A 22011-nucleotide genomic window follows, 5' to 3' on the forward strand; every position below is an offset into this window, starting at 1 on the left:
ATTTGGTATTTTACATTTATTGATTGTGGATAATGAACCTCTCTACTTACTGGGACAAATTCCCTTGATCATGTTAAATAGTCTTTTTATGTGTTCTTGAATTTAATTTGCTGCTTCACATTTAAGAATTTTTATATTGGGGTTGACATCTGACTTCACTGTTAAGACTTACAAAATCCATGTCAAAATACCTGGGTTCAGTATCTTCTTTTTACCCTAGTCCAAGATTCCTGGTAATGCAGACACAAGGAGGCACCAGCAACGACTCCAGTGGTGGGGTTCTGTCCCACCTCCTACACTCCCAGACTGAGTTCCCAGATCATAGCTTTCAGCATCCCTCATCACAAGCTTTTAGAGTGAACCACAAGATAGGAGCCCTGTCTCTTGTTTCTGATTTTTATTGCTGATAACTTTCTATATTGTCTTATTTATTTATTTTAAAGAAAATTTGGGGATATATAACATGCCTGGTTCAGTCTACCAAATAGTCCTAACAGCCAGAGCTGGGCCAGGCTTAATCCAGGAGCCAAGAGCTTCTTTTGCATTTCCCACATGGGTGGAGAGACCCTAGCACTTGATCATCTTTGAATGCTTCCCAGGCACATTAGCAGAGAGCTAGATTGGAAATGGAGTGCCATAATGCTGGCCCCTCCCAGTTTTTTATTAATTTTATTTTTGATGCTTACATGATTGTGAATGAGCACCCATGTGGACCACTGATTGGTATGGGAAGAGTCAAGAAATTCAGGAAAGTGGATGAGAAAATTATTTCCAATTTTTTCTTCCTGTATCTGGAGGATGGGAGGAGAGAATGGGAAAACGCTGCTCCCCATAACTTAACCACATCAATAGCTGGGGATGTGGGATGGCCAATCACTGTCATCCTAGGGTACCCAGTGTGGAATATGTTCCTAGGGTACTGCCCAAGTGGTTTTTTTTTTTTTAAATTTTTTTTTCTTTTTATTGTATTGTTGTTGACAATCTTTACATAGTTAATTACAGTTAAAGGAAAAAGAAGGAACAAAAAGGTTTAGGGGGATAGGAAAGTGGGTAATGCTATTATGTCCATATTGTTTCCATCACGTATCTGAGGTAAAGGGGGATATTGAGGGAGAAGCCCCACCCGGTTTCCCGCCCACCCTAAGTCCCGGATGTGGGGCATGCTCTGAGATATGTGCTCGAGTGGTGTTAATAGTTCTGCAGTTATGAATCGCTGCCAGTTTCGCCCGATGAGGTCGTCCACCAATTGATATGGTCCATCATAAAGTCTCCGTTTGCCCCATAATTTGCTGCCAACATATAGCTGAGATGAATGATTGTCCTGTTCTGTCTTCTGTCTTTTCTTGATTAGAGTTCTGAGTACAGCAGTTCGATTGGGGAGATCTCCAAAGATACTTTGAGGTATTCCCAGACTAGATTCTTATATGTTCTAGCAAGCACAGGGCCCGGCACAGTCCATCACCCCGATCAGCTGGTGGTTGCAATTGCTGAGTTGGTTCTGTTTTCAGTCCCGAGTTGCACTGGAACCAATGGGTGTTGCAGTCCAGTCTGGTTCGGCCCTTAAATGTTGTTAGTTTCATTGTTCCAAGGTTTTGGAAATCCTTCCAAGGTCCATTGACTGACATAGTCCACCTTAGAGTCTTCACTTGCCCAGATACTTGCTGTCAACATTCAGCCAGGAGAATTGTCCAATTTATTCTGCCATCCATGGTACTAGATGTTCTTTGAAATTCTCAATGATCTGTCATTTCCCCTATGTACATCTGGGCATGCCATCTAGTGCACAGGCTTCAGCAACTGAGAAGGCTCAGTTCTGACACATGAAGTCCACAGTCAGACCACAGATCCTATGATTTTTCCATACGGTTGGAGTTTGAGATCATCAGTCCAGTGGTGGGAAGGGGTGCTCCCCAAAGAAACCTAACTAGACTTGACCAGAACATGACTTCTGTGTATGCCAACAAGGGAAGGATGGACTCAATATGCCACCCACTTCACCTACACACACCAGTGGTTGCAGTTGTTGGCTCAGTTCTGTCTCCAGCCCCATCTCTCATGCAAACCCAACGCATGCTGCACCCTGACGAGCCCTGCCCACCACACACTCAGCTCTTATGCACACCAGCAGGAATTGCAGGTTAGTAAGAGCTACTCCACTAACCTCCTTCAGACAAACCCCCAGCCTCAATTCGTGCACATGCCAGTATGTGTTAATGAGCAAATCAACATACCTCTTAATACCTGGTAAGAAGCCTATTGAAGAGGCAGGTTAGTTTTTCTCTATCCCTGTCAATAAGCAGCATGGAAAGAAATTTTATTTCAGGCAACAATGACAAGTATATAATTTTGCTTCACTTTTCAGACATATATTGGCTCTACTGTCCTATGTCTTCATTAGTTTGTGAGGATCTTGACTGCATTTCCCTTCCACATGTTATCATGCTGGGCCATTACATTGATATTACACTGATTGGACCTCGTAGGTAAGAAGTAGCAACTATGCTAGGTTCTCTGATACAACACACATGTGAGAGGATGGGAAGCAAATTCAAAAACATTCAGGGGTGTTTTGCCTGACATTACTAGGGGTCCAGTGGCAGGGAACATGTTGCAATGTCCCAAGGTAAGTGATAAGTTATTACACCTGGCCAAACCTATAATTAAAAATCAATCACACTGATTGAATTTGAACTGTAATATTGCAACAAGGTGGAGGAATCCACCATGGGGGAAGGGTATGTGTTGGGAGCACTGCACAAGTGCCCTGCCCTATATGGTGGCTGGTTCAAGGCCAGGAGGCAGCAGGAAGACAGGAGGTCACAGGTGAGGCAGATCTGCCTCCTTTCCAGGGCCTGGCCAGTCAGGTAGCACCCAGTGGACCCACGGGAATGCAAGTGATGGGAGTGAGAGCTGAAACTGCTATGGCAATAAATAAAGTTATTGTTATCTTATAGGCTAGCCTGTCTTTGCAATTTTTTGGAGCATAGAAAATGTAGCTGTTTTAGCTGCTTTTATAATTTTTAGCTAGAGGAATTAAGGATGCTTTTATTAAAGAAAAATTTTTTTTATTATTGTTTTATTGTTTATGGGGTTGCAGGGCCTATAGTTGTAAAGGGATTTAATATTTGTAATTTTTGTTTTTAGAATTATATTTTTCCCTTGTAAACTATTTTCCCATTAAATAATGGACAAGTTGTAGAAATAGAAATGTGGTAGGAATGTACTACTGATTAGCAGGTAATCGCATGTGCCTTGGCCTTGGAGTCCTGGCTGCCGCTCCATGGCTACTGTTGAAGAATGAATAATGGCTTGCTTTGAAGAATATGAATACAGTGTTTTAAAGAATTATCTTTTGGGACACCTGCTTAGCCTTGAAGTGCAGACAGAGTGACCAAATGTCTGTACATGCCCCCTTGGTCTTGAAGTAAGAATAGCACAATTAGTTGCTTCTGCAGAAGCTTGTGAGGTTTTGAGTAAATAAAAAGGACAGCTTTTTCTTGGGCTGTTGTGAGAACGCACCAAGTGTCAGTGTCTGTGTCTTTCTTTATCGCCGACTCCACGCACCCTTCCAGAGCTCTGAACTCTCGGCTGGAGCTGGACTCTGGCAGGTATGGGGAAGGAATGGGGGAAACCCAGAGCCTATGTAACTGTCACATAATGCAATGTAATTAATAAAAAAAAATCAATCACAGTACCTGATGGACATCTTTTAATTTTAAAGGCAATGTATCAGGTGTATTACAATCAGAGTAAATATATCTATCTTCTGACACATTTAGCAATTCTTGAGAGCTTGTTTGGAGGTTCTAGCAGGGGAGCACAGCTACTCATATACCCTTGACCGAAGACCGGTCCTCCTCTAGCGGGGATGGTCGTCCTCTTCGACCGAGCACGCAGCTTCGGGAGGGACGCACATGGGGCGGTGAGGGAGGAAGGGGACACCCGCCTAGCCAGCCAGATCAGCCAAATCAACCCTGGCGAGCAATGGGGTGACAGATGTCGCAGTCAGATCGCCCTCACATCCAACATTTGGCAATTCTTTATGGTGAAATATTTCTATTTTAAAAGAAATGTACAGTGTATTATCATTACCTCTAGTCACATACTGTGAATGCAGCATCAGAACTTCTAGTTCCTATCTATTTTAGTATCCTTTAATTATTCCTAGTTAACTAAGTTAATTCCCCCTTACTGTCTCAAAACACTGATAACAACCACTATAATTTTAACTTTCACAGGATCAAATTTTGTTAATTCCACTGGTGAGTGAGATAATGAGAGTTTGTCTTTTGTAATTCATTTAGCACAATTACGTCCACATCTGTGGAAGTTGTTGCAAATAACAAGATCTCATTTTTTTATGGCTGAGCAGTATTCCACTGTATACATGCATTAAATTTTCTTTATTCACAATCACATGAACACTTAGATTATTTTCATTTCTTGGCTATATTTCTTAGTACTGCAGTAAACTGGAGAGTGAAATTAGTCAACAGATTACTTTCATCCCATTTGACTATACACCCAATAGCGGGATTGCTAGATCATATACTAGTACTATTTTCAGGGATTTTTTTCATACTGACAAATTCATTTATTTATTTAAAAAGGCAAATAATCATACAAACTGACAGATAGGAGAGAAAACTGAGCATCCACATCCACTGGATCATTCTCCAAATGCTCAAAACCTTTGGGGTTGCTGGAATGAGCCAAACATGGGAGCCAAGAACTTAACCCAGGTCCCCAGGTACTTGAGTCAGCATTACTGCCCCCTGAAGTCTACATTAACAGGAACCTGAAGTACCGAGCAGGAGGCAAGCACCAAACCAAGTAACGCAGTGTGGGACTCAGACATATAAAGCAACATTCCTACTGTTAGATTAAATGCTTGAGGAATCTCCATCCTTTTTTCCATAACAGCTGTACTAACTAATCTTTTTTTAAAAATGTATTTATTTGAAAGGCAAAGTAGCAGAAATGGAAGAAGGGAGCCAAAGCAAATTCTCCCTCATCAGGTTCATGTCACAAAGTCTGCAACAGCAGGACTGGGCTAGGTTGAAGTCAGAAACAAGAACTTTAGAGTCTCCTACAGTGGTGGCAGAAACACAAGTACCTGAACCATCTTATCCTGACTTCCAGGAATCTGAAAAACAAGCATAGAGTAGTCAGGACTCAACCCAGGCATCCAATATGTGATTGAGCGTCCCTTGCAGCTGGTTAAGCCGTGGCATCACACCAGCCTTAGTTCACCTAACAGATATTTGCTTTCTCTCAGGAAAAGTGCTTTTCCTTCGTCATGTATCTCTTCCCTAAAAATCCACTTTCCTTCTTGAATATGCTATTGAGGCCAAAATTCAAATCGAGACATTGAAAACTCAAACTTTCCTTGTCTCCCACACATATGTAAAAAATATATATGATAAACTGTTAACTTTTCTTATGTTTCTTTTGTAAAAGGGTTTCCATTCCAGTTGTGAAACTATGAATGTTATAACGGTTCCCTGCAATATCTTCCACAGGCAAAAGACTATCAACTGGGAAAGCATGGTATATTGCTTCATACAGCTTTAACAAATAGGTAGTAAGAAACTAAATAAGAAATATCTGGATATTCAGTAAGAAGGGAAATGTGTTCCTTCAGAAAACAATCCAAAGTATATTGGAAAGATCTCATTAAAATTATTGTTTAGGGGCCCGGCGGCGTGGCCTAGCGGCTAAAGTCCTCGCCTTGAAAGCCCCGGGATCCCATATGGGCGCTGGTTCTAATCCCGGCAGCTCCACTTCCCATCCAGCTCCCTGCTTGTGGCCTGGGAAAGCAGTTGAGGACGGCCCAGTGCATTGGGACCCTGCACCCGCGTGGGAGACCCGGAAGAGGTTCCAGGTTCCCGGCATCGGATCGGCGCGCATTGGCCCGTTGCGGCTCACTTGGGGAGTGAATCATCGGACGGAAGATCTTCCTCTCTGTCTCTCCTCCTCTCTATATCTGGCTGTAATAAAATGAATAAATCTTTAAAAAAAAATTATTGTTTAAACAGAGATAGCACTAATAAAAGTAATTCATTTTTCCTTCACATATTGACCTACATGTCTATAACTCTAAAACCCTGCAATATGAAGCTCAAAAATGCCTTTCACTGTGTTGGAATAATTAGAAAACTTTTTCAAAAAAAATCTGACTTCACTTATGAATTACACATCTATTATAAAACCAGTCCCACTACCTTTATACCACCAAGACAATTTACAAATTGGTAGGATCACCAATTATTTGTTGCAAACATTATTAAGTTTCCACTTTGGAAGAAGCAGCTCTGTTGCTGATTCTAGCTCCATACTGATTGCATATTTTGGGAAGTAGCAACTGACAGCCCAAATATCTGGGTCCCTGTCACCCTTGCAGAACACCTGAACTAAGTTCTCAGAACCTGGTTTCAGCTAGGCCCTCGCCAAGCATTTGGAAAGTGAACCAACAGATTTCTATTTTTCTCTCTCTCTCTCTTTGTCTGGCTTTAAATAAATGCTTTTTTTAGAGAAACTTACACACTGATGGAGATAACATGACTCAAACCCTCATTTTAATAAAACAAAGTGCTGAAGCTAAGGATTATTTTTTCTCAGTGTCTCAGTGTTCTGCAAAGCTCAGGCTGGGTTTGAGCATATTGCATTAGAGGTAAAGCAGACTGGGTCATCTAAGATGTGGTGAAAACCTTGGGCCTGGAGATCTAACCAACACTAAACCTGAAGAAAATGTATACATATACATATAATTTTAGTGAATAAAGTGTATTTTTTTAACCCAGAAAGTCATCAATTTGCATTTTGGGCTTCTAATGAGTAAGAGAATTCCTAAAATAAATAATAAATACTGAATTTCAAAATCAAATACATTTTCCACCTGTGCTTGACTGGATGGTGAACTTTTTTGATTTATGGAAGCATCAATTGTACAGAAGCGTGGAGAAAAGAATAAACCTTCAAGACATCATCATCTAACTTCAATGATTGTTAAACCACAGTTTCTTTTCCCATCCCCAAACTTCTCCCTGCCTGGACTGCTTTGAAGGAAATTCCAGACATTATGTCATTTGGCCTGTAATGCTTTTAATCTGTATTAAAAATAATGCCTAATACTGTCAAATGTTGTCAGTGCCCATAGCTTATGTGTTTAAGACAAAAACCAAGATTTCATATGCTCAACAATTAACGTATATCTTAAATCCCTTTTAATATCTTTCCCACACAAATTCACCATATTCTTTTCTCCTTGAGATGTTTTCTGTGAAATTAACCAGGTTGTTTGCCCTACATAATTTTCCATGGTTTGTATTTTCCAGCGCATACTTGTGATACTATTTAACATACTCTTTTAGTCCTTGTATTTCCTATCAATCAGGAGGTAATTGACAGGTCATTTAAAATTTAGTTTGTGGGGGTAGAGCAGGATAGTTTCCTATCTGATAGTGAATTCTTTGGTGAGAAAGCTCAGAATATCTGATGGTCTTTCTTAGATGCTTACAGCTATTCCAAATCATTTTCTAACTCTATAATGCATTCATAGTCTTACAAAGGTAAAATTTTAATTCTATGATTCCTTCTCTGTCAGATGGATGATAGAGAAAGACAAGCTTCTTTCTTGTTTTTTTTCCTATGTGAAATCTTAGCAACAGATTTTTTCACATAATCACTCTACAGTATATTCAGTGCAATTGAAAGATGTATTGCCATATATTACAGTAAAAATTAAAGGACTTTTTCAATTAAAATATAGAAAACTAAGTTATGCTCATTCACAAACTTATTCCTTCACAAGCCTCTTTCATTGATCATTTGATTACCCTGAGGTACAGTTTGACCAGCAAAGCCAAGAATAATGCTTGTACTTCTCGCTTAAAGATTTGCTTTCCCAGTGTTCTACTTAGCCTGGATTAAAGGATCCACAAGATCAAAAAAAAAAGAAAACAAAACTCACAATTTTAGATCTTCCTCTTCAGGTTTTGAAGGCATCCAAGCATGAGCTACACCTTAAGAGAATTTTAAATGCTCTAAAGTTTCCCTGAGGCTCCCTCAGATTCTTTTCTAGACTTTATGTGCTTTCTTTCTAGTCTGTGTGAATCTATTCTTTAGAATCACAACTATAGGTTTCATTTGTCTCTTTACATGAACCAACTGAAAGCATGGTGGCAAGAATGAGTTTCTCTTTTTCATCTGACTATGTCCCTACTATGAAACAGCCAGTAGAAGGAATACATGTTTCCTTATGTCTTTAAACCTCTTTCTCCCGTGCAATTCCAGCACTAGGTAGCTGGGGAAACACATAGTTTATGGATCGGTACTTGACACTTGACAGAACAGCTCTTTTCCCAGTGAATCATTTCTCAGAGAGTGATGAACTCTGGCATAGCTGTACTTACATGATGTGGGAAGGCATGTTGAAATAGATGCTTAGTTCCTCTTTGTTAAGAAGAAAAACAAGGGAAAACATTGCCCAGTAAAGAGAAATGTTACTGAAAATAAGAAACCAACAACCACACATCCAAAAAAAGTTATTTTATGCGCTATTACTATTTTACTTTTAAGTTTCATATTAACATGAAATGCCTTTCATGTAATGGGAATTAGTCAATATTATTAGTAATTATTATAATTTATTAGTCAATAAAACATTTACGTGGCTTGAATCAATCATTCTGCATTCATGAATAGTAATTATGTTTATTCTCCATGTTCTAACAATACAAACTTGCTTTATGGAAGAATTGGGTTCTGACTGTTACGAAAGTTGGGGAATTTTCTAATACATTAATACAACGTGAGGCATACTATAGCATCTTTCTGCTTGCCTCTTACCAACTGCAAACACAACTAGTGTTCACAGAGATAAGCATCCAATTTAATTCATGAAAATGAAAAGGAAAGTTCTGAAATTGATTACTCATATTATTTTCAAAACTCTGAATCTACAACTTCCACACTCATTTATTTTGTATGGTAATTATACATTTTAAGTTTTTTAATTACTTATTTTATTATTTTATGATGCAATTCCATTGGCTTTGGCATTTCCCATCCCCCTTCTGAAATCCCCTCTCCACACTGATTTGTCCTTCTTCATCACAGTTGCGTAGTACTTCCAAAACAGTCAGAAATCCATCGTCCTGTTATTTAAGTGTATGTTGACACTGCAGGCATGGACAATGGCAGAGTCCAGCATCCTATTGTCAAGACATAGTTAACAGTTTCACTTGGAGTCCATCTTTAATTTGGAAGTACGGATGCATACTACAATGTATCCTCACATCTGGATATGGTAGTCCCTATTACACAGTTAATACAAACCCCATTAAATGAGAAGCCATAAAATAAAATCAACAAATCAACAACAGGAAGAAAAACAGAAAATTCACATCATGAAGTTAGTAACATGCTACTGAATCACCAAAGTGTCACTGAAGAAATGAAAAAGAAAACCAAAAACCTTCTTTTAAAAAATGTTACTGAAGGGGCCCGGCGGCGTGGCCTAGCGGCTAAAGTCCTCGCCTTGAATGCCCCGGGATCCCATATGGGTGCCAGTTCTAATCCCGGCAGCTCCACTTCCCATCCAGCTCCCTGCTTGTGGCCTGGGAAAGCAGTTGAGGACGGCCCAGTGCATTGGGACCCTGCACCCGTGTGGGAGACCCGGAAGAGGTTCCTGGTTCCCGGCTTCGGATCGGCGCGCACAGGCCGTTGAGGCTCACTTGGGGACTGAAACACCGAATGGAAGATCTTTCTCTCTGTCTCTCCTCTCTGTATATCTGACTTTGTAATAAAAATAAATAAATCTTTTTAAAAATGTTACTGAATGACCTATGAGTCAGTGAAGAACTTAATAAGGAAAATATTTTAAAGAAATTAAATTAAAAACAAATTTCAGAACCCATGAGACATAGCAAAAACAGTATTAAAAGGGCTACTGATCTAATGTTTTGCATGAGGATTGCCTTCTATCAGAGAGAACATAAGATATTTCTCCTTTGGGGATTGATTGATTTCACTGAGCATTAATGGTCTTTAATTGGGACTATTTGGTTGCAAATGCTAGAAATTCACTCATTTTAGTGACTAAGTAGTATTCCATTGAGTAGATATATCAGAATTATTTTTAAGATTTATTTTATTTTTAACTGGAAAGTCAGATATACAGAGAGGAGGAGACAGAAAGCTCTTCCATTCGTTGATTCACTCCCCAAGTGATTTCAATGACGAGATCTGAGCCAGTCCAAAGCCAGGAGCCCAGAGCCTCTTCCGGGTCTTCCACGTGGGTGCAGGGTCCCAAGGTTTTGAATTGCCCTCGACTGCTTTCCCAGGCCACAAACAAGGAACTGGATGGGAAGCGGAGCTGCTGGGATTAGAACTGGCACCAATATGGGATCTTGGCATATGCAAGGCAAGGACTTTAGTTGCTAGGCTACTGTGCCGGGCCCACCACAGTTTCTTTATCCATCCCTCTTTTGATGGGCATATGGGTTGTTTCCATGTCTTGGTTATTCTAGATTGTGTTGCTATGATTATAGGACTACAGATCCCTTTCTCAAATGCAGACTTCACCTCCTTTGGATATATTCCGAAAGTGAGATATGGCAGGTAAGTTTTCAGTTTTCTTAGCACTCTCCATACTGACTTCTGCACTGGTTGTACTAGTCTACACTCCCAAGTGTAGCGGAGGAAGGTACCTCTGTCCCCACATCCATGCCAGCAGGTGTTATTAGTAGAGTTCTGAATGTAAGCCAATCTCACTGGAGTTAGGTGAAACTGCAATGTGAATTTCATTTGTATTTCCCTGACATCTAGGAAGCCTGAGCATTTTTCTTAGCGATTTGAATTAGTTCTTTTAAAAAGTGTTGGTTTATTGTCTTTGTCTGTTTCTTCACAGGGTTGTTTGTTTTGCATTTGTTGAGGTTCTGAAGCATTTTGAAATGCCTGGATATTAGTCCACTACCAGTTGTGTAGTGTGCAAAGATTTTCTCCCATTCTGTTGGTCACTTCTTCACTTTGGTGATCATTTCCTTTGCTATACAGAAGCTTTTTAGTTTGATGTAGTCCCATGTGTTGTTTTGACTGCCTGAGCTTTAGGGGTTTTTTCCAAGGAGTCTTTCCCCAATCCTACATCTTGGATAATGCTTCCTATGTTTTCCTCTAACCGTTTCATGGTTTCTGGGTGCAGATTTAGGTCCCTGATTTATTTAGATCTGATTTTTGTATCAGGTGTGTGTGGGTGTCTTACCTCTGCACACTGCTATCCAATTGTTCCAACACCATTTGTTGATGAAACCAGGCTTTTTCCCTGGATTATTTTCAGTTTTCTTGTCAAAGATTATTTGGCTATACATTTGTGAGCTCACTTCTGTTGCTTTGTAGGGTTTCTAATCTGTTCCATTGATCTTCTTTTCTGTTTCTGCACCAATACCAGACTGTTTGGATGACCACAGCCCTGCAGTATGTCTTGAGGTCTGAAATTGTGATTCCTTCAGCCTGATTTTTATTCTTCAGGATAGCTTTGGCTATTCATGGTTTCTTGTGTTTCCAGGTGAATTTTTGTATCATCTTTTCTATTTCTGAGAAGAATGTTATTGGGATTTCAACTGAGATTGCATTGAATATGTATATTACTTTTGATAATATGGATATTTCGATTATGTTGATCCTGCCGATCCAGGAACAAGGTAGGTTTCTCTGTTTTTAAATGTCTTCTTCTATTTGTTTTTTAAATGTTTTCCAATTTTCATTATAAAGGTTTTCCACATCTTTGGTTACATTAATTCTAAGATATTTAAGATTCCTACCTGCTATTTTAAGTTCTTTCTCAGCCATGGAATATTTTTGTGCACTAGTGCCATTGATCTGTGTTCATTAATATTTTTATACTACCAAATTCTCTTATGAGTTCCAAACCTCTTGATTCAGTCTTTTGGTTCTCTTATGTGAAGAATCATGTCATCTGCAAAAAGACATAATTTTAATTCCTCAGTTCTGATTTGAATTCCTTTATTTCTTTTCCTTTCCTAATAGCTCTGGTAGGGACTTCCAATACTATACTGCATAGCAGTGGTGGAAGTGGACACCCTTACCTAACTGCAGTTCTTAGTAGAAAGCTTCAAGTCTTTTTCCATTTACTATGAGGCTGGCTTCAATGCCTATCTTATTTTTTTTTTAATTTGCTGAGGTTTTATGGCCTGCAACACAGTGTATCATGTTACATGTATTTTCTGTGTATAGGATGAAATTTTCTGTAGATATCAATTAAGTTCATTTTCTCTAGTGTTTAGGTGAGCTCTATAATTTCCCAGCTGAGTTTCTGTCTTTCTGATCAATCTATTGATGTCAGTGGGATATCAAGGTCTTTCATTATTCTATGAAAGTCTATTTCTCTTTTTAAGCACATTAATATTTGTTTCACATAGCTAGGTGCCCTGGAACTTGATCCTTTCAGTTTCTAGTAATTTGGTCCTATCATTGTAGCAATGGGTTATTCATTGCTTAATTTAGTCTTCTTTTGCTGTTTTATTGGAGCATTTTCCATATTTGCCTTTGATTTAGGTGAGTGCTATTCCTTTTCTCTGTCAATAGAATATCTTCAAGTATTATTTGTAGGACAGGTCTGGAAGAGGCAAATTCTTTGAGTTTTTTTTTTTTTTTAACTGTAGAATTTTATTTCATTTTCAAAGACAAAGAAAAGCTTTTCTGGGTATGTTATTCCAGTCCGGCAATTTTTCCCCTTTAAAATCTGGAATATATCACTCCATTCTCTTCTGACTTGTAGAGTTCCCTGTGAGAGGTCAACTGTGACCTAACTGCCATTTTGCAATATGTCAACTGACTTTTTTCATGTGCATATTAGAATCTTTTCCTTATGTTTGCTTGAAGAGAGCTTGATTATCATGTGTCATGTGAAGATCACTTTCTGTCATCCCTGTTGGGAGTTCTGTGCCCCTCCTGGATGCTGTTTCCCAATTGTTTTTCCATATTAGGGAAATTTTCATTTATTATTTCAATGAATACAGCTTTAAACCCAGTTTCTCTTTCTGCACCTTCTGAAATTCTCATAACTCTTATATTTGGCCTTTTTTAAAGATTTACTTTTAAAAATCTATCCAATGATTCACTCCCCAGATGACCACAACGACCAGAGCTCAACTGTCAGAGCTGCGCTGATCCACAGCCAGGAGCCATGAGCTTCTTCCAGGTCTCCCACGCAGGTGAAGGATCCCAGGGCTTTGGGCCGCCCCCGACTGCTTTCCCAGACCACAAGCAGGAAAAGGAATGGCAAGCGGGGCTGCTGGGATTAGAACCGGCACAATATGGGAACACAGCGTGTTCAAGGCAAGGACTTTAGCCACTATGCCACCACGCTGGGCCAATATTTGGCCTTTTTGTAGTGTCTCTTAATTTTTTATTTTTTTCTTCTTTTTTGGTAGACTCAGTTCCTGTTTCAGCTTCCAATTCTGAGATTCTTTCTTCTGCTTCACTCATTCTATTATTAAGGCTTTCCATTGAATTCTTGTTTGTTCCATTGTGCCACTCAGTCTAATATTTCTTCTTGATTTTGTTTCAGTGTTGTTATTTCCTGTGTGACATATTCGTTAAATTCCTTAAAACCCTATATGTGCTTCTAGTTGTTCATAAGAAGTACTATAACAAGTTTTAAACATTCTTTATTTCCCATTTCCGTGATGTATTCCAGTTAAATCTGAGATTGGCAAAAGCTTTTGCTCCTTTGCAGGGAGACATCAATAATATTCATTGGGCCTCTATCTATTCTTTTGCTTTTCATCATTGCACTTCTGGTTAGACGATTCTTCTCCTTGGGGCAGCTTTCAAAGCTCTGTCACCCACAGGTCTACAGTTCAATTTTACTGACTGTATTTGGTACCTGGTTCTTCATTTGCAGTCACTTATGCCACTCCCTCCAGCAAGGTTCAGTCACGGGCTCTTGTGTTGGAGTTCCACCTGTCTCCAAAGCCCCAGCTCCTGATCACCACTCTCCACCTGGTGTGATCCTCACACCATTGCTTGTACAGACTTTCTCCCACTCCCAGTTTGAACAGTGCCCAGGTCTAGGGAGATGCCAGCTGTCCCAAATCCCTGGGTGCTATTCTTGCTGGAACCTGCTACCTGTTAGGACTGAAGGCCATCAAGACCTATTTTGGATGCAATCATTAAGAAGCCATGTCAGTACTAATTTCCTCTGTGGGACCAATGCAATGTGCTGAGCTAGAAGTGAGTTCACACACTGCCTAACACATGTGCACCTCATTCATTTCCCTCCAGTCCCATAGCCTTTGTCTCAGTACACAAAATTGTGCCTGATGTGGCACTGGTGGGTTTCTGGGTATGTTGATCATTAGGTCTGGGGGCCACCCAGGTAGTCTGGGCTGTGATATCCACCCTGTTCCTGTACCACCCGCTTGGAATCTGCCACTCTGTTCGTGCTTGTATCAAACGAATCAGTAGGATGGGCAGTTCTATGTCTGAGTCCACCTCCTGAGATCCTGGTGAATTCCCTTCCCACCTGGCTGCCAGTGAAGCTCCAAACACTGATCCCTGACTGCTGCTGGGGTATCTGGTCACTGCATCACTGTTCCATTGTCTACTGCTTCTCTGTGTCCACAAGTCTCCAGGTGCCCCTCTGCCATCAGCCTGTCCTCTCCTGTTTCCTGTAATGTGCCCTCCCTGCATCACCCTAATGATTCTCTGTCAATTTAAACCTGTCCTCACCATATACTGCCATCTTGCTTTCTCTACTCATCTTTTTTAAAGATTTCTAGTTCACTTTTAGTATAGCTTTATTGAGATATTACTTACATACCACATAGTCCACCCATATACAAGTCAATGTTTTTGCTTTATTCACAGAAATGTCAGCATGACTATGATTTAAGTTTTATTATTTCAAGGAGAAATGTTGTGTTCTTTAATTATGATCTCTTCTACTTCTATTATTCTCAGTTCTAAGCAATCATTAAACTACACTTTTTTTCTCTATTGAATTGCCTATTCATGTAAGTAGCTTTCTCACTCTAATATATAATGTTTTCAAGTTTGGGGTAGTATGTGTAAGTATATCATTCCTTCCTTTCAAAGAATGAATATTATTGCATTACATAAATAGCCCGTATTTTATTTATCTGTTCACCAGTTAGTAAACATTAGATCAGATCCAACTCTTTCCTATCAGATAATGTTGCTATAAACATTCTCATAGTAATTTGGCTCTTGTGGTAGTGTGAATATATAAGCTTTCATTACTCTTGGGTCAATACACAGGAATAGAATTGCTAAATAGCACAGTAACTATATGAAGATATAGTTGAAGAACTAAATGAAGATATATTTGCAGAACTACCAGACATTTTCCCAAGTGTTGCTTCATTTTACATTTCCAGCAACAGTGTAGATGTTCTAATTTCCCCAGCACCTTCATTAGCACTAGTTATTGTACCACCATTTTATTCTAATGATCATTTTGAAAGTGGAATGATCTTTTAGTCATGTTGATTTGCATTTCTCTGATAACTAATGATGTCAAATCTGTTTTTACAAGTTTATAGGATATATCTTATTTGGAGAAAAATTTGATCAGATCTTTTGGACATTATTAATTTTCTTTTAATTATTCTTTTGCAAGAGTTCTTACACAAAGGGCTTCAAAGAGATAATCTTATTTCGGAATAAAAAAGTTGAAACCCATGCTTTTTTTTTTCATAATTACCATTTCCATGAACTTTTGAGAACCCTTGGTGTGTACCTAGGTTCAAATATATTATTATCTTTATACTTTTTGATAATATTCTTTGAAGGACATATTTTAAATTTTGATAAAGTTTTACTTTTTATCAAATTTTTATTACTCCTACATTTAATGTCATAGTAGAATCCATTACCAAATCTAAGTTCATAAATATTTTTCTCCTATGTTTTCTTATAAGAATTATCATTTGAGCTGTTACATTTAGACCTTGATTTGCAGTTAGTTTTAATAACGATATAAATTAAACGTTTAAATATATTCTTTCTCACATGGCTGGCCAGGTGTTCTTATAACATTTGTTGAAAAGAGTATCCTCTCTTACCCTAAATGACTTCAGAGAAGCTCATTGTTTGGATTTATTTATGATCTTTCAATTCTATTCTGCTAATCAATATAATAGAACCCTTCCCCAATTCACACAGTATTTATTGCCACAGAAACTTACAGTATTGTTTAAACATTTTATATATTTATTTGAAAAGAAAACACACAAGTATAGAAATAGAGCTTACCAATCCTGGTCCACTCCCCAGATACCTGCTGTGGCTGGGTTTCTTAGCCAGGAGCCAGGAACTCAGTCCAGATGTCCTGGATGAATGGCAGAATTCCATTTACTTGAGCAATCGCTGCTGCCTCTAAGAGTCTGTATTGACAAAAAAGATGGAATCAGAGCTCAGTGACAGGAATCAAATCTATTTTGAGTCACAGGGATTCTTTTTTTTTTTTTTATAATCTATTTTATTGTGTTGTTGTTGACAATCTTTTCATAGTTAATTACAGTTAAAGAAAGAAAAAGAAAAAAAAAAGGTTCAGGGGGATAGGGAAGTGGGCAATACTATTATGTCCATATTGTTTCCATCTTGTATCTGAGGTAAAGGAGGATATTGAGGGAGAAGCCCCACCCGGTTTCCCGCCCACCCCGAGTCCCGGATGTGGGGCATGCTCCGAGATATGTACTCGAGTGGTGTTAATAGTTCTCCAGTTATGAATCGCTGCCAGTTTCGCTCGATGAGGTCGTCCACTGATTGATATGGTCCATCATAAAGTCTCCGTTTGCCCCATTTTTCGCTGCCAACATATAGCTGAGATGAATGACCGATCTGCTCTGTCTTCTGTCTTTTCTTGATTAGAGTTCTGAGTTCAGCAGTTCGATTGGGGAGATCTCCAAAGAAACTTTGAGGTATTCCCAGACTAGTTTCTTGTATGTTCTAGCAAGCACAGGGCCCGGCACAGTCCATCACCCCGATCAGCTGGTGGTTGCAATTGCTGGGTTGGTTCTGTTTTCAGTCCCGAGTTGCACTGGAACCAATGGTTGTTGCAGTCCAGTCTGGTTCTGCCCAGCACGTACTCGGCCCTCACACTAACCAGTGGGAGCTGGAGCCTAGTTGGGGCAACCCATGATAACCCCCACCAGGCCCGCCCCCTACCCTGGTTTGCCAGTATGTGTAGCAGAAGACCAGTCTGTCCCCCATCCCATTTGGCTCTGGCACTTGTCAATGGGTATTAAAGCTTAGTTCCATCTAACCAACTCAACCATCCAGCCCTCACGGGTGTTGTTGAGTGCTGAGATTTTATGATCGCGTTCTTGGTGTCCTGAGTCGTGATCTTGCAAGATTCACAATAGCCGTGTAATTCGCAAATGTTTTGAATTTCCAAACACCTGGGACTAGAGATATCCATCATGAGCCTGGATATTCATTCTTTGTATTTTTTTTTTTGGTTTTTTTTTGTTTTTAATATTCATTTATTCATTAATTACATTGCATTACATGACACAATTTCATAGGTACTGGGATTCCCCCCCCTTCACCCCAAACCCTTCCCCCATCATGAATTCCTTCACCTTGATGCATAACCACAGCTCAAGTTCCGTTGAGATTCCCTTATTAAAAGTTTACACCATACAGAGTCCAGCATCCCACTTGTCCAGTTCAAGTTCAACGGCCTCTTAGGGAGGTCCTCTCAGGTTTGAAGGCAGAGCCAGCAGAGCGTCACCTCGATCAATTAGAAGCTCCAACATATCATCAGCAACAGTCCAGGTATGATGAGGCTGGTGCAGAGTCCACTGATTGACATAGTCCGTCTTAGGGTTTCCCCTTGTCCAGTTTTCCGCTGCAAGCATAAAGCTGATGTGGTTGATTCATCTACTGCATTTTCCATCTTTTTTTGATTCTAACTAGTATCTTAAGCTTTAGGCCAAACACTCATCCTGGTAATATATTTTGAAATCTCAAAGCATGGAATTTCTAAGTTTGCTCTTCTTTTTCAATATTTTTTGCCTATCCTAGATATTTTATAATTTCATTTGAAATCTAAAATCCCCCTTTAAAGTACTACAAATTGTAATTGCAAATTGAACAAGGGCTACATTTATTACTTAGGTCAGTTTTGGTAGTATTAACTTTTAAAAAAAGATTGGTGATTGATAACTTGATTTATTAATTTGAAAGGTGATATAAAGATTGTTTGGTGATTGATTACTTGATTTATTAATTTGAAAGGTGATATTAGAAAGGGAGAATCTTCCATCCACTGCTGTGTACCCCAGTGGCTTCAAAAACTAAAGTGCAACAGAAAAATTGTCCCCATACGGATGCCAATCACTGGGTCCGTCTTGCACTGCTTTCTCAAGCCCATTGACAAGGTTCTAGATTGGAAAGGGAGCAGAAAAGCCAGCACTCAAATCAGTGTCCATATGAGAATGCAGAATCTCAAATGGAGGCTTAACCCAGTATGTCACAACACCAACTCCAGTATTAATAATTTAGTAACATTGTCTTCTAATCTATCAACATGGGATATTTTCCATTTACTTTATACTAATGATGTTTTAGAGTTTTTGTTCTGCAAGTCCTTTATCTCCTTGATTAATCTGGTTATCCTCTAATGCTTTTTTTTGCAGCAATATATTCAAATGCAGATATTTCATGTTTAGTACGTTTTTGTAGGTACAACTTAGCATCATATTTGTATAAATTTTTGATTTATACAAATTTCCAATGATATACAGAAATATTACTCCTGTACAGGTCTATGCCCTTTTCCATCTTTATGAATTTTGTAAATATTTTATCCGATAATAGAAGCTCAATATTGAATTGTTAACATTATTATTTCATATCATTTTATATACCTTGAAAGAAGTATGAAAAAATTAAAGCTATGTATATTTATGGCTTAATATAGTTATATATTTTAATATTTATTATTTTATTAGAAAACTAGATTTACAGAAAAAAAGGAGAAACAGAAAGATCTTCAATCTGCAGTTCACTCCCCAAGTGGCTGCAGTGCCCAGAGCTACAAAAATCTGAAGCCAGGAGCTTTTTCTGTGTCTTCCAGATGGGTGCAGCGACCCAAGTCTTTGGGCCATCCTACTGTTTTCCCAGGCCACAACGGAAGTGGAGCAGATGGGATACAAGCTGGCGCCCATGTGGGATCCCAACAGTTGCAAGGCAAGGGTTTAACCACTGAGCCACTGCACTGAGCTCAATCATATTTTCTAATTTATCATCTTGGATCTTCTTATTTGCCTTCAAGATTCAAATTACCATCTTACATAACTTACTTGCCCTAATATGGTTTTGTTCTTACCCAGCATTTAGGTATCACTACTGGTAAACATTTTTCTATCAATTGCAGGGCCAACAATGTGTTACAGCCATATTGTTCCTTGTGTTTGTGTGTTTGTTTTTAAGACTTGTTGATTTATTTTTAAAGTCAGAGTTACAAAGACAGAGTGGAGCCAGAGAGACAGTTCATTGATCCATTGATTCACTTTCTTGATGACCACAACAGCCAGCACTAAGTCAGGTCAAAACAAGGAGTCAGGATCTTCATTCAGGCCTCCTTACACGAGTGGTAGGGGTACAAACATGTGGGCCACCCTACACTGCCTTCCCAGGCCATTAGTAGGGAGCTGGATCAGCAATGGGAGAGAGAAGAGGAGCTGGCACACTTACAGAATGCTAGCATCACAAGTAGTGATCTTTATTCTGTAAGCTGCAATGCTGGCCATTTATAACATACATTTGGGTTGATATAATCACATGATAGTATTTACTGATGCTCTTTGTTTTTGCATATACCCATGTTACGATTCGGAGTCACTTGTTTTCAGTCTGAAAAACTTATGTTATTAATTCTTATAAGGTAAAGAGATATTCAGGGAAGTTAATTCATCATTACCCTGAAATATCTAGTTATTTATAATAGTCTTAACTTTATTCTCATATAGATTCTCTTACACAGGGAATTCTTAACATAACAATGAAATTATATCAAGAAGAACAACTAAAAGTAATAGGAATAACTTTCTAGACACTAACCTCCTGCTACTGTTTTCAACTTTAAAATAGTGAACGAGTGATGTCTGAATTGTTAACTTGAGATGTGTGTAGGTTTTTCCAAATGGTATGATTATTTCTTCTGTAAAGTGAAATTTCAAAGAGTTAGACAAGATCTGAAAGTAGGTATTAAAATTAGTTTCAGGATTTGGATCATTAAAATGTTTGTCCATCCCTCAATTTACTTTCACAATTCAAGAAAGGGCAAAGAGTTAAGGGTTCCCATGGCAACTTTTTGGTTCTACATCAGCTACACTCATTAATTACTTTGAAAAATGATTTCAGGACTGGCTTCTTAAAGAACACATCTTTTAGCTCTAAGTCAAGGTGTCTGGTCATCTACAAAAAAATGCCATTCCATAAATCATTACTCAGATCATGTTTCTCCTTACAAATCATATTTAACTGTTTCACTTCCCCCTATTTGCTAACTTCAGAAATCTGGATAAGGACACATATGTCCCCTCCCTCAGCTACCATACATTTACACCAGAACAAAAAAAGTGCTGTTAAATTCCATGAAATTATGCAATACTTTCATTTCATTGTTGTTTTATAATTGGGCAACAGTAGCAACTTTTTCTCAAAAAAGAACTTCAACTTCTACCAGTAAAATCCTTTAAATCCCCTTAAGTAGCTTATGATGCTTCATTATTGACATTCCAAGCAAAATTTTACCACAGGTGAATGAAGATATCTGTTTTGAGAGCTGAATGTGCTTTTGAGGCATGGTTAGAAGTGTTTAGACAAGGGGCGAGAGAGTGGGAAGAAGCCTATGCCTGAAAAATTGTAAGTTTAACATGCTAAAAAAATTGTTTTGAGCAAAACCATAAGCATTTGTATACATAAAAAGTGAATATTAAAAATAATAAACACTTGGTTTGAAAAATAAAAATGATGTAAGAGAAAATTAAATATATTAGTAGTAAGGATTGAATGGAAACATGATTCACCTTAACCACAACATTAAATAACAGTCTGCCTAGAATATCCAAGTGTTCATATTGTTCAACCACCTAGAGTTCTTTCTTTTAGAATTGAAAATTCCTTCACCACATGTCCATTACTTATCACTGAAATCAATTATGTGGCCACTGGTGTACACTTATCGAATGAATATAAACAATTATTGAATGTTTCCTAAATTTGAGTTGTTGCTATGAATATTTTACTCATGTTACAGTTCACATCATAACACTATGTGATAGACCATATTATTGTTTCTATTTTATAGATAAACAGAAATATTCAATTTTCTACCATCCATGTTCCTAAACACTGCAGTAGCTAAATAAAGGATTGACGCTGGGAAGCACCTAGAGTCAGAGGAAAAGAACAAAGCTAAAGGGCCCAGCAAGTATTTAACTAAAGCCTTGAAACTCGGTGCCTCCATTCCCTAGTTTTCTCCACTGAAAATTTAAAATGGAAGTGCAAAGCAGATGAAAAAAGAAACACTCATCTTTCCGTGAGTATAGGAGATGGTGAAGAATGCGGCTTCTATTACTTGAGGTAGTGTCTGAATTAAGGCAGATCATGTACCTGTCATCAGTGATTTCAACATTTGGTGACTGCATCGTAAAACCCTATGTATGGTACCTGCATTTTTCCACTCCATCAATGGTGCCTATATTCGTAAAATTTCATGTATCATTCCTGTATCTGCAAAGCAATTGGCTGGCACCTTCCTCTGTTGAACTTGCAGACTGGAGGAGCACATCAAGGCACAAGGCTTTGTGAAGCTATCACAGGTCAGTATCAAAGTATGTATCCACCTCACTTTTCCTTCTAAGTCAGCAATAAAATGGAAACATTCCCCCTCAGTGTTGTCTGAGTCAGGCACACAGAGCTTAACAATCTAAGTGTGTTACCTTATTTAAG

At 38.6% G+C, this 22011-nt stretch overlaps 1 pseudogene; it reads right to left on the reverse strand.

The window, feature by feature from the left end:
• LOC131481269 (DNA (cytosine-5)-methyltransferase 1-like) overlaps window positions 1-21707 on the reverse strand; it is a 50830-nt pseudogene extending 29123 nt beyond the window's left edge.
• Between the last annotated feature and the right edge of the window lie 304 nt (window positions 21708-22011).

This window comes from Ochotona princeps, chromosome 1 (assembly GCF_030435755.1).
Source record: "Ochotona princeps isolate mOchPri1 chromosome 1, mOchPri1.hap1, whole genome shotgun sequence".
Classification (NCBI taxonomy): Eukaryota; Metazoa; Chordata; class Mammalia; order Lagomorpha; family Ochotonidae; genus Ochotona; species Ochotona princeps.